This window comes from Trachypithecus francoisi, unplaced genomic scaffold, assembly GCF_009764315.1.
Source record: "Trachypithecus francoisi isolate TF-2019V2 unplaced genomic scaffold, Tfra_2.0 Lachesis_group20, whole genome shotgun sequence".
Taxonomy (NCBI): Eukaryota; Metazoa; Chordata; class Mammalia; order Primates; family Cercopithecidae; genus Trachypithecus; species Trachypithecus francoisi.
This window is the reverse complement of record NW_022681466.1, coordinates 57237284-57250083: the sequence shown is the minus strand read 5'-3', so window position 1 is coordinate 57250083 and position 12800 is coordinate 57237284. Positions and strand designations below refer to the sequence as shown.

Sequence of the window (12800 nt, the reverse complement as noted above, 5' to 3'; positions counted from 1 at the left end):
ATTTAAGCAGGGCATAGAAATCCTGCAAACGCTTCCCTTGTGTCAGGTACCATACTACCTTTTCTTTTTTTTTTTTTTTTTTAATTATACTTTAAGTTCTAGGGTACATGTGCATAACGTGCAGGTTTGTTACATATGTATACTTGTGCCGTGTTGGTGTGCTGCACCCATCAACTCGTCAGCACCCATCAATTCGTCATTTACATCAGGTATAACTCCCCAATGCCATCCCTCCCCCCTCCCCCCTCCCCGTGATAGGCCCCGGTGTGTGATGTTCCCTTCCCGAGTCCAAGTGATCTCATTGTTCAGTTGCCACCTATGAGTGAGAACATGCGGTGTTTGGTTTTCTGTTCTTGCGATAGTTTGCTGAGAATGACGGTTTCCAGCTGCATCCATGTCTCTACAAAGGACTCAAACTCATCCTTTTTTATGGCTGCATAGTATTCCATGGTGTATATGTGCCACATTTTCTCCATACTAGCTTTTCATAGACTTTTCCTCAGCAAAACAAGCCTATGAGACAGTTGCTTTTATCCCTTTTTTACATTTAAGGAAACACTGATTGAAAGAGGTTGTCCCAAATCACAGGGCTCGCTCCTTGTCTGCCTTCATAGCCCCCTCCACCCCATCAGTCCCCCTCCTCCCTCTCCTTCCTGCACTCTAGCTAGGAAGACCTAAACCATACACATGGTTTTAACCCTACACTGTTGACCTCAACCCTGCATTTCAGCCTCTTCTAGGTGCAAAACTAGTTATCCATCTTATTCCAAGGTCATCTCAACCAAAAGAAAAACATATAAAAAGGGCCAGGCATGGTGGCTCATGCCTGTAATCCCAGCACTTTGGGAGGCTGAGGTGGGCAGATCACAAGGTCAGGAGTTCAAGACCAGCCTGGCCAATATGGTGAAACCTCATCTCCACTAAAAACACAAAAATTAGCCAGGCGTGGTGGTGCACACCTGTAGTCCCAGCTACTCAGGAGGCTGAGGCAGGAGAATCACTTGAACCCAGAAGGTGGAGGCTGCAGTAAGTCAAGATTGTGCCACCGCATTCCAGCCTGGGTGACAGAGTGAGACTCCATCTCAAAAGAAAAGAAAGAAAGAAAGAAAGAAAGAAAAACACATAAAAAGAAAAGATCACAGACCTAGTCATCTTTCCTCCAAAACTTAAATGTCTTCTCCCTCCACTTCCCCTAATGAACTGCACCTCCACTTTCACCACAACATCAGAAATGGGCAAGGCATTCTTACCCCATCCCACCTCCCCTCATTCTCTGCATCAAGGTGGTCCCCAATTTCTATTAGCTCTGTCACACCATGAAGTGAGTCCTCCTGACTCACATTGCCCCCCATTTTCATGCACGCTTATCTTTTCTTGCCAGGATCCCTTAAATTACCTCCTGACTGGCCTCTCTGTCTCCAGTATCACTCACCTTCAGCAGTTAAATCCACAATGCTGCAAAGCCAGCTTTCTAAATCTGAAGTGCCACCCTGCCGCTTAAACTCTGAAGTGACATGCTGGTTGCTTTCCCAATGTCCATCTCATCCATTCCCCACTAGAGCAGCTTAGGGGTTTATGCGGGGTTGACCCCTCCTCTTGCTCATGATGGACAAGATTCCAGACCTGAGCCTATCAACATATGCAATTCCCTATCCATGATTGACAGTTAGCATGGAACCCAGTTGGTTTAATCAGGATGGCAGGGTGATCTCAGGATGTTTGTTGGATCATTAAGAGAAAGACTTAAGGCTGGGCGCGGTGGCTCAAGCCTGTAATCCCAGCACTTTGGGAGGCCGAGATGGGAGGATCACAAGGTCAGGAGATCGAGACCATCCTGGCTAACACGGTGAAACCCCGTCTCTCCTAAAAAAACACAAAAAACTAGCTGGGCGAGGGGGCGGGCGCCTGTAGTCCCAGCTACTCGGGAGGCTGAGGCAGGAGAATGGCGTAAACCCGGGAGGCGGAGCTTGCAGTGAGCTGAGATCCGGCCACTGCACTCCAGCCTGGGCGACAGAGCGAGACTCCATCTCAAAAAAAAAAAAAAAAAAAAAGAGAAAGACTTAAACCTTCTCTTATCTCTGGACATAAATGAAAAGTAAGTTTTGGTGCTATCTTGTAACAGTAAGGCCAGTCAGCCTTTTAAACGTGACATTTCAGAAGATTCCAACGTCCCAAGCAATGACAATAAAAGTCATTCAGGAATATCGATGTATATGTCAGGCCTTTTGAGATGTGTCTTTCCATCTTGAGTACTTCCTCTGTGTATAAAAATACCATTGCTAAAAACTCTGTGAAGCTAATAATTGCATTTTTCTCATATTACATTAGGTTGTTTCATATGAAACTGCAGTTTTTGTGGATCAAAATGGTGGAATCTTGGCATTTCACATGGTTCAACCTGATAAATGTCCATCTCTCCTTTTATCTTCTATGTTCCTTAAAATCAAGAAACACTTTGGTTGTACCAGAGCCTAGCAGTGTGTTTCTCTATTAGTAGTTTGATAAATGTTTGTCTAATTGAATTGAACAGAGACATTCAATATAATACTCTGCTTCTGCAATAAGTCTGTACACTCTCCACCTAAATTTTGAGGCTTCCTACTCTGTCTCCTTCTTTGGCTGTTCCTTGTCCTCAACCTGTAAGTGTAAGAATTTTCAGGGTCCTTTTATCTTTTCACTAAAGGCACTTTTCTGATGGTCTCATGGACTCCCATGGATTTGTTCATCCTCCTACCCCCAACAAACAAACACACACACACATTCACCACACAAATGTCTTCAGTTCCAACTCCTCTCCCAAATTAGAAGCGAAATTTTCCAGTTACTTACAGGACATCCATATGTAGATGTGTAGATATCATCTCTCTGCAGACATCACAAAATAAAACTCATGATGTACCTATTTCCTATACACAGATGTTTCCAACCTATCTGATCTCCTTTCACACGCCATCTTAGTTAACAGCACTCCATCTTCCCAGTGGCACAAGCTCAAAATCTTGTCATTATCCTACACTTAATCACTGTCCACTGTCAAATACTGCCTCCACATCCCTTCTGTTTGCAAATCCCTCTTCCGTCTCCCCTTCGTTAAACACATTGCCAATGCCTCAATTCACTGACAACACTCACATCCCTTATCAGCATATCCTCTATCCCATGGCAAGAGCAAACTTTCTAATATACCTGTATTTTACCATACACCTTCTCTTCTCAAATATACTTAATGTTTTCTCATTGATACAATGCAAACATGCAATGTAAACATTGAGGGAAGACTGCTCAACATAGAAGAGAGATCAGAATGAGAAGTTACTCAGGGTAGATTGCCTGCAAGAGGTGAGCTTTGAGCCAAATTTTATAGGAGTAAAGAAATGAGAACCATCTTAACTAAACCAAGGGAAAGCAGAGATACTGAGAATAGAATCCATGGGGATTCCTTTCAATGCTTCAGAAATTACTTCATTTAAATCAGAAAGTGGCATTTGTCAGACTTTCCATATAAGATGACTGGCATTATAACAATTATTTTTCAGAGTCTAAATATCTCCACTGAAAGAGAAACAAAGCAGAAAAAATACTGTAAGAGTGTTGTCATTAGCATTTTTTTATTCTGGGGCAATACTCTTGCATTGGTGATTCAAAGGAAAATGGAAGTGTGGGCAGTTTTGCTACTAAAGAAACAGGTCCAATGTTTAGGGCTTGAATTGAAAAGTTATTTTTGAGTATTGAAAACTTAGAACATATTTGAGTATTTGTTCCAGGAACACATTTTGATATTCTGCCAAGCAGAATCAGAATTCCCCAAGATCAAGGTGGCAAAGAGCTACTTCAAATGTTTCATAAGTCGTTGAGACACACATCAATCAATAGAAAAAAATCCTTAGACTTATTTATTTTGTTTCAATTCCTATATCTTCATGTGGCAGAAGAGGACAATCTGGTTCTGAAAATATTCATACCAAAACAATGTAATACCCACATCAGCCCAATCTTACATCAACTTCCCAAGTAATTAGTACACAGAATGTCAGTTAGGATATTCTTTTTACTAGTGCTCTTGGGAATATCAAAATAGAACACGTTTATTGTCAAAGTTATATTCATACATTCAACCCTTAAGGCATTTAAGCAAAAGTCTTATGCCTACCCACAAGTTACTAAATTCCCAATCTTCTTAAAGAGCTGGTGGCACTTGACCTTTAGACATTACAGCAGACAAGGGTCCAGGCACACCAACATTCTGCTCACCCTCCTTGTCATGCAGTTCTCACAGGGAAGCTATTCTTAAGAAAGAGATACTAAGTGAAACTAACAATAATATTAATTATTCATCGAGCCCAGCAGCTCCTCATTCAAGGCCAGCTGGTAGGAGCTGCACTGGTCACATGCTCAGGAAGCCTCAAGACCTAGTGGGGTTTCCAGTCTCTCCTGCTGAGTCCCCTCTCCTTGGAGAAAGAAAACAAGGAGACAGGTGCTGCATCACCTTCCAGGTTGTGTTTGTTCTGGGAATGCAGGATGGAATTCTGCCTACCTCCCAAAGCCCGTGAATCCCCGGTTCCCCTCACCCACACAGCTTATAGACCCAGCTATGGGAGAAGAAACATCACTATTAGGTTGGTGCAAATGTAATTGCACGAAAGCCACAATTACCTTTGCACCAACCTAACACGAACAGGAAACACGTGGATGGGGACAGTGTCAGAAGATAACCCTCACAGCAACAGCTACAATGAGGTTTCACTGTGAGCACTGGCAAGTATGTGTATACAAATAGCATTGTTAAAAACTCTGCGAAGATAGTAATTGCATTTTTCTCATATTACGTCAGGTTGTTTCACATGAAACTGCAGTTTTTTGTGGATCAAATTGGTGGAATCTTAGCATTTCATATGGTTCAACCTGATAAATGTCCATCTCTCCATTTATCTTATAAGTTCCTTAAAATCAAGAAACACTTTGGTGGTACTAGAGACTAGCAGTGTTTTTTTCTATTAGCAGTTTGATCAATATTTGTCCAGCTGAATTGAATGGAGACGTTCAATATAATACTCTGCTTCTAAGATAAGGCTCTACACTCTCCACCTAAATTCTGAGGTTTCCTGCTCTGCCTCCTTCCTTGGCTATTCCTTGTCCACAATCTGTAAGTGTAAGAATTCTCAAGGTCCTTTTATCTTTAGCAAGTATGTCTTCATGACTGCCTTGATTCTGACCAATCAAATGATCACTCCCTTTCCTGGGATGGGGTGGGGCAGCCAGGGCGCAGCTGAGGGCAGTGTGATAGGAGCGAATGTGCCCATGGCAGCCCTTTGCCCACCATTCTGTGGGATCGGTCATTATAAGTATCCAACCACCTAGGGGCGCTTGCCCGTTGGCATTTACCCTGTGTCCCTTAATCATCTGACCCTGGGGCTGCCTTCCTGTAGCAATGCTCTATTTCCCATCAGGTAGAGAGAGCTGGTTTCGGCACACTTCCGTCTCCAGCTTCTGCTGCATCAGAACCTAGCTCAGTATCTTCAAGGCACAGAGAAGCCACCACTTCTAGCCCTGGCCACCACTCAAAGCAGCACTGGCCACCTTGGGAAGCCTTTGCTGGGGATGCCTCTTTTTATGACACCTCTAGTAAGAGGGGAGGGGCTTCCTCTGGCACCTCTTGAAGAGGGGAACGCCTGTGGATTTGGGATTTTTTAAAATTTTTAATTGTAAAAGTTCATGCTTCTTGAAAGTAGAATCAAACAAGAGGGAAATGCATAAAATAAAATGCAAAAATCTCCTTACCTAGCCTTCTCTTTTTCACACAAAAACATTGTTAAATGCCTGGTGTGCTTTCTTCCAGACCTTTCTCTAAACAGAGGGAGGGTCGTGAGGGCAGAAGGGGAGGAGGGATTGTTGCTTTTGTTCACAAACCTACTATTCTCTAACTATTGTTTACAGATATATCTTTCCATGTCAATGCATAGAAATTTTTCTAATTGAAATTATATGCATATGCATATTTCAATTATAATATACTTGAATTATATATATTTGGATTATATTTATACATGTGTGTGAACATAAAACTCTATTATCTGTAGATAGATAGACAGATTTTAAATCATTATAGCCCTAAAGCCCTAAAAAATCTTTCTTGTATATCAATATCATAATAGCAGACATTTTGAAAAATTCTTTGCAGGCATAAACAATGGAAAGGTATGAAAATTAATGGAGAAATCCAAAGAATCCGGTTTTTTCAATACAACAAATATAACCGTAAAAATGATCTGGTTGGGTGCATTGACTCATGCCTGTAATCCCAGCACTTTGGGAGGCTGAAGTGGCTCGATCACCTGAGGTCACGAGTTCAAGACCAGCCCGGCTGACATGGCGAAACCCCATCTCTACTAAAAATACAAAAATTAGCTGGGTGTCGTGGCGGGCACCGATAATCCCAGCTACTCAGGAAGCTGAGGCAGGAGAATTGCTTGAACCCAGGAGGCAGAGCTTACAGTGAGCTGAGATCGCACCACTGTACTCCAGCCTGGGAAACAAAGCGAGACTCTGTCTCAATTCAAAAAAAAAAAAAGATCTCCAGGCAGTGTGAACTATTTCGCTTACAAAATACATTTTTTAAATCTGCAGCTGTCAGAACGCTTCTCTTCCCCTTCTTCTCTCACCATAAACAAGGAGTCCAGCATTAGCAGTCAGACTTTTGCTACCAAGACAAATGCAGAAAAGGGGTCCCCAGAAGGGAGGTTTGCTAGGGTTAAGGCAAGGTCACCCAGTGAGATGCTCACAGCAGCCTGAGGTCCTTTTAGACCTCCACAACAGACATGGAGATGTTAAGGGTTGAAGGGGGAAGATAGACAATGCTGCCCAGGAATGAATTAAAGACTCCTATCTCCAGAAAGGAGGTATCTTCATTATGACAATTATCTGGCAATACTTTGCCCCGCACCCACACCCCTCAAGGGAATTCTGTCTTTTAGCAAGACTGACCCAAGTACAGAGCTGGCCATCAGCCCTTCCATTCAAGTAGCCTATTATTAGCAAGGAAACACGGCCAAGTGGAATTTTTTTTTTTTTTTTTTTTTTTTTGAGACAGAGTCTTTCTCCATTGCCCAGGCTGGAGTGCAGTGGCAAAATCTCAGCTCACCGCTACCTCTGCCTCCCAAGCTTAAGCAATTCTCATACTCCAGCCTCCAAGTAGCTGAAATTACAAGTGTGCGCCACCACGCCCGGCTAATTTTTTGTATTTATAGTAGAGACAAGGTTTCACCATGTTAGCTAGGCTGGTCTTGAACTCCTGGCCCCAAGTTGATCCACTTGCCTTGTCCTCCCAAAGTGCTGGGCCACCATGCCCGGCCCCAGGTGGAAATTAAAACAGCACTTGATTAGCAGTGAAGCCAGGCTCAATAATCTCCCATGCAGAGCTGCCTGGTGGAACTGGGGTTGGAGCACCTTGGATGCAGCAAATGCTCTTGCTGCCCAACCCATAGCCCCTCCGCAGGCACTCACCTTTCCAAGTCACTTTGATGGCTTCTTTCTGCAAGTTTCTACAACTTTCAGATCCAGCTTTCTCCAGCCACAGGACTGTCCTCAACCTGTGCACAGCGCAGGCTAGAAGGACCAGGGAGTGACCCCCTACAAGAAGTAGCCTGTAACCAATCGTGAATGAGCATTAGTGCCAGATGCTTGAGCTTTGCATCCATCAGGCATGAGGTGCATCTACATGCCCTGGCAGAAGTCCTGGTAAGATAGAGCACCACTGCCCACTGACATAGCCTGCTCTGGGCACACCTGAATTGGTTTTTTTCCATTTCCTGCCCATTCTCACTTCCTCGACCCTTCCTGGTGCTTCCCAGATCCCCCTCCGAAATGAACCCCTTGCACCTGAATCCTTATCTCCTCGTGGGGGGAACAAACCTGAGACACCAGGCCTTGAAGTCTTTCCTACTTGCTTTTCATCCTTTTGCAAATTTATACAAGTCAGAGAAGCAAGTATTAATCCAGGGAAGTCTATCGTTTTCAGAAGTGTTAAGAAATGATAAAAAAGGAATCAAAATAAATAGAAGTAAATTTTATATTTTTAAAAGCATCTAATGATAAATATGATCCATTTATTCTTAGGAGACAAATTAATAATATAACTTTTCTTTATAATTAAGTGACGAGGCCCTCAATGGACACATTATCAAGAAGCTCAGGATGTCCTTTTTGAGGCCTCCTCCTGCTCTCCAAACTCCTCATGATTGTGCAAAAACGCCAAGCAGAGAGAGAAACGGAAATCGTGACCAGTCCAGGCTGGGTTTGCTATTGGTCTCATTAGTGCCAGTGAAACTAGTTTTTTAAATCTTGTCTGCCTTGGTGAAAGCATCCATGCCCTTGGTGACTCAGTTCCCAGCACCGACTTCACACTCAGCTTTGGGATCCATGTACCCAACCACGAGGGGCCACTCAGGTGTTGGGGTAAGAGACTGTCTGCAGTTGCCCAGGCCAAGGTGAAACTGGAAGCATCTTTTGATAAATATACAATGTACCGTCTCACTCAGTCCCTGCTGGGATAGGCCAATGAACGTCTTGAACAACTCCTGGAAGGACAAACATCGAAATGTTTATGTTGTTGTCTCTGCATTGTGAAACTGGGGTTAATTTTTATTTTTCCTTTCTGTTTCTTTATTTTCTGAATATCTTCTGTGAAAATGTATTACTTTTGCCACCATATTTTTTCAATGCTATCAATTTTTTTAAAAGAAATTGCCACTGATGTTCACTCAGTCATTTAACAAATATCTATTGAGTGTTTTTTTATGTGCTAGGCACATCCTAGGCACTAAGAATGCATAAATGAAGAGATAAAACACCTCCTTTCATGGGTGTTACACACTAGTGAGGGAAACAGGTGCTACATAAGTCAGCAAGTATGTACAGAATATAAAGTCAGGTCTCGGTGAATGTTGGAGGAACAGCAAAGCAGGATGAGCCATAGATGACCCAGGTAGATCGTGTGCAAATGGAACCTGTCTCAGTTCAAGCTGCTATTACAAAGTACAACAGATGGGTGGATTATAAACAGTCTTACAGTTCTGGAGGCTGGAAGTCTAAGGTCAGTCTAAGGTATAGGCATGGTCAGGTTCCATGAAGGTTCTCTCCCTGCTTCCAGATGGCTGACTTCTTGTACCCTAGTACGGTGGAAAGAGGATGAGAGAGGGATCTCTCCAGGATCTCTTTTATGAGGGCGCTAATCCCATTTATGAGGCCTCCACTCTCATGACCTAATCACCTCCCAGAGGCCCCACATCACAATACCATTACATTGAGGGCTAGAATTTCAACATACGAGTTTGCATGGGAGCAGGAGGAAGGGTATACCTTCGGTCCATAAATGGGAAACCATCCAGAAATTATCCATTACAAAGGAGTTACTGTGTCTTTCATTTTTTTGCATGAAAATTGCACAAACTGTTGGAAAACAATTCATCTTCATCCTGCATTTCAGACTAAAATTGTATTATTTACCTTCTATATAAAATGATCTAAAACAAGATCAATTTATCTGTTAGAAGTAACCTAAAAAAATTTTTTAGGCCAGGCACGGTGGCTCACACCTGGAATCCCAGCACTTTGAGAGGCCAAGGCAGGCAGATCACGAGGTCAGGAGATCGAGACCATCCTGGCTAACATAGTGAAACCCCGTCTCCAAAAAATTAGCCGGGCGTGGTGGTGGGCACCTGTAGTCCCAGCTACTCAGGAGGCTGAGGCAGGAGAATGATGTGAACCCAGGAGGCGGAGCTTGCAGTGAGCTGAGATCGAGCCACTGCCCTCCAGCCTGGGCGACAGAGCAAGACTCCGTCTCAGAGAGAAAAAAAAAATTTTTTTTAAACTAAATTCAGATTTTATATGTGTCATCTTTCCCAGTTCCGTTGATTTTTCCCCCTTTCCTCACTCTCTGGACTTCTAGTGTTCAAACCCACCTACAAATCCCCCTCCACTGTATAGCAACAGGCTCCACAATCAATACAAGATGCCATGATCACAGAGACTTCCGCAGCCATCCACCTTCATTCTTCACAGCCTCAGTGTCAAGGAAGTGATGAGTCACGCTTCATCATGAATGCCTCGGCCAGGTAGGCCCCCACAGGCTTCAGAGGTTAGGACCCAGAGTAATCCCTTTACAACCTTTGAGGAAGAGTTGCTGAAGTTCAGCTGCCTTTTGCAGCCTGCACACCACTGTTGAATGTTATTTCATGAAAGAAGAACATCCAAAACTCACCAAGGAACAAGAATTCACAACCACATTTACCCCCATCCTTTGGAAATGGCGGGATCAATTTTCCTCTTTCCAAGTCCTCTTGGCCATTTCCAAATGTCATGCAGGATGTCCTGGGGGTCCTCTTGCGGGCCCATTCAATGTGGCCGAGAACCCCACAGTCCGCACGTACACGAACAGCTCTCAGTGATGCTGCAGAGCAGAACAAAGAAGGACAGAGCTAGGTAAGAAGCCAAGGAGAAAGGCTGCCAAGTGGAGAGGCTCTTAAAGAGACACCGTAGGAGACTTTAAAAATTACTGTATAGGCCGGGCGCGGTGGCTCAAGCCTGTAATACCAGCACTTTGGGAGGCCGAGACGGGCGGATCACGAGGTCGGGAGATCGAGACCATCCTGGCTAACACGGTGAAACCCCGTCTCTACTAAAAAAAATACAAAAAAACTGGCCGGGCGAGGTGGCGGGCGTCTGTGGTCCCAGCTACTAGGGAGGCTGAGGCAGGAGAATGGCGTAAACCCGGGAGGCGGAGCTTGCAGTGAGCTGAGATCCGGCCACTGCACTCCACCCTGGGCGACAGAGCCAGACTCCGTCTCAAAAAAAAATAAAAAATAAAAAATAAAAATTACTGTATATAAAAGAGCTCAGGTGGTTGAACTAGAATGGTTGCTATAAAACAGTTGTTCTAAAACTCTCAAAGAAAACACTGCTAGAATTTAACAGAAAGCTTCTGCGTTCTGCAGCTGGAAACTCTAACTGTGGCACCAGTGAAATTGCCCTAACTTGGCTTCGAGAGGTGGCTGTGGAAAATGGCATCCCAAGGCAATCGAACAGACAGCCTCGTGCTTCCTCTGCTGAGCCAAAGAGAAGCTGAGCACTAAGGATGGCCAGGTTTCAGATAACCAAAGCCCAGAGCCAGGAAGATAAAAGACCTTTGAGCAAAGACATGCCACCAAGTCCATGCACTAAATCTGGACCCATTTATTCTTAAGAGTGCCCTACTTAATTTTTAAATTCTTAATAAGATTGATTGTCTGGTGTTTTGACCCATATAGTAGATTAGAAGAGGCAAATAAGAAAATGGGTCAGGGGGCCAGGTGCAGTGGCTCACGCCTGTAATCCCAGCACTTTGGGAGGTTGAGGCAGGTGGATCACGAGGTCAGGAGATCGAGACCATCCTGGCTAACAAGGTGAAACCCCTTCTCTACTAAAAAATAATAATAAAAAAAAATTGGCCTGGTGTGGTGGCGGGTGCCTGTAGCCCCAGCTGCTGGGGAGGCTGAGGCAGGAGAATGGCGTGAACCCGGGAGGCGGAGTTTGCAGTGAGCTGAGATTGCGCCACTCCACTCCAGCCTGGGCGACAGAGCGAGGCTCCATCTCAAAAAAAAAAAAAAAGAAAATGGGTCAGGGGGCCAGGCACGGTGGTTCACACCTCTAATCCCAGCACTCTGAGAGGCCAAGGCGGGTGGATCATGAGGTCAGAAGTTCAAGACCAGCCTGACAAACATGGTGAAACTCCATCTCTACTAAAAGTACAAAAAATTAGCTGGGCATGGTGGTGCACACCTGTAATCCCAGCTACTCGGGAGGCTGAGGCAAGAGAATTGCTTGAACCTGGGAGGTGGAGGTTGCAGTGAGCCAAGATTGCACTACTGCACTCCAGCCTGGGCAACAAGAGTGAAACTCCGTCTCAAAAAAAAAAAAAAAAAAAGGAAAGAAAGAAAGAAAATGGGTCAGGGATGCTGTTGGGTTAGAAGCAGGAACACTGATTTTTAAAAAGACTACACGCACAATAAAAGTGACAGGTATGTGTTAGAGAAAGATTAACAATTTTACAACAACCAACAAGAACCTCCCAAGCAAAACAGGGCAGGTTTATTAGAGGCAAAATAGTCTAATTCCCTCACCCACTAAAGATACCACAGAAACCGATATTCACAGTGAAGACTGCAAAGGGTCAATAGTAAAGGCACTTGCGTTGGGTATTCTCATGGAATGAAGTGGAGGGGCTGTGTTTTAGACAAATTCCCATCAAAAATGGTCAAGTGGAGAGAGTTAACTCCAAAGGGCCACAAAGGAATTTTGGGGTTGATAGAGATGATTTATACATTGATTGGGAAGAGGTTGCACAGATGTATATATTTGTCAGTTCACCAAACTCTATACTAATGGAGGTGTGTCTTGTTGCATGCCAATTACCTCAGTGAAATTGATTTAAAACTAAAAATAAGGTTCAAGTGAAAATTTGGCACTTACAAGGCAGGAGTCAGCTAGCTGAGACTCCACTAATACACACAATGGCCTAGTTCCTTGGTGATAAGGCCGTTAGATTCACTCAGGAGCACACATTGTGCCTGCACTGTGCTGAGTCCTGGGAATACAAACATCTTGGAAATAGAGTCTCTCCTTTGGAAAGACCTATAGTTTGATGAATTTAGTGGCTAAAAGATGCACTAATTTTCTTAAAACCTCAACACACATTAGAATAGGGTGTTGAAAAAGTTAAGGCCCAGAGAACCCCTTTGGTATATCGTTCCTTGCCTCTTCTCTCAGGT

General features: G+C 43.9%; 1 long non-coding RNA gene across 1 annotated transcript; it reads right to left on the bottom strand.

The window, feature by feature from the left end:
• Positions 1–8120: 8120 nt before the first annotated feature.
• Positions 8121–9222, bottom strand: LOC117066518. The gene is made up of 2 exons (XR_004430372.1): positions 9065–9222; positions 8121–8573 (listed from the first exon to the last, which is right to left on the bottom strand). It is a non-coding gene; the product is annotated as an uncharacterized LOC117066518 (long non-coding RNA).
• Positions 9223–12800: the final 3578 nt, after the last annotated feature.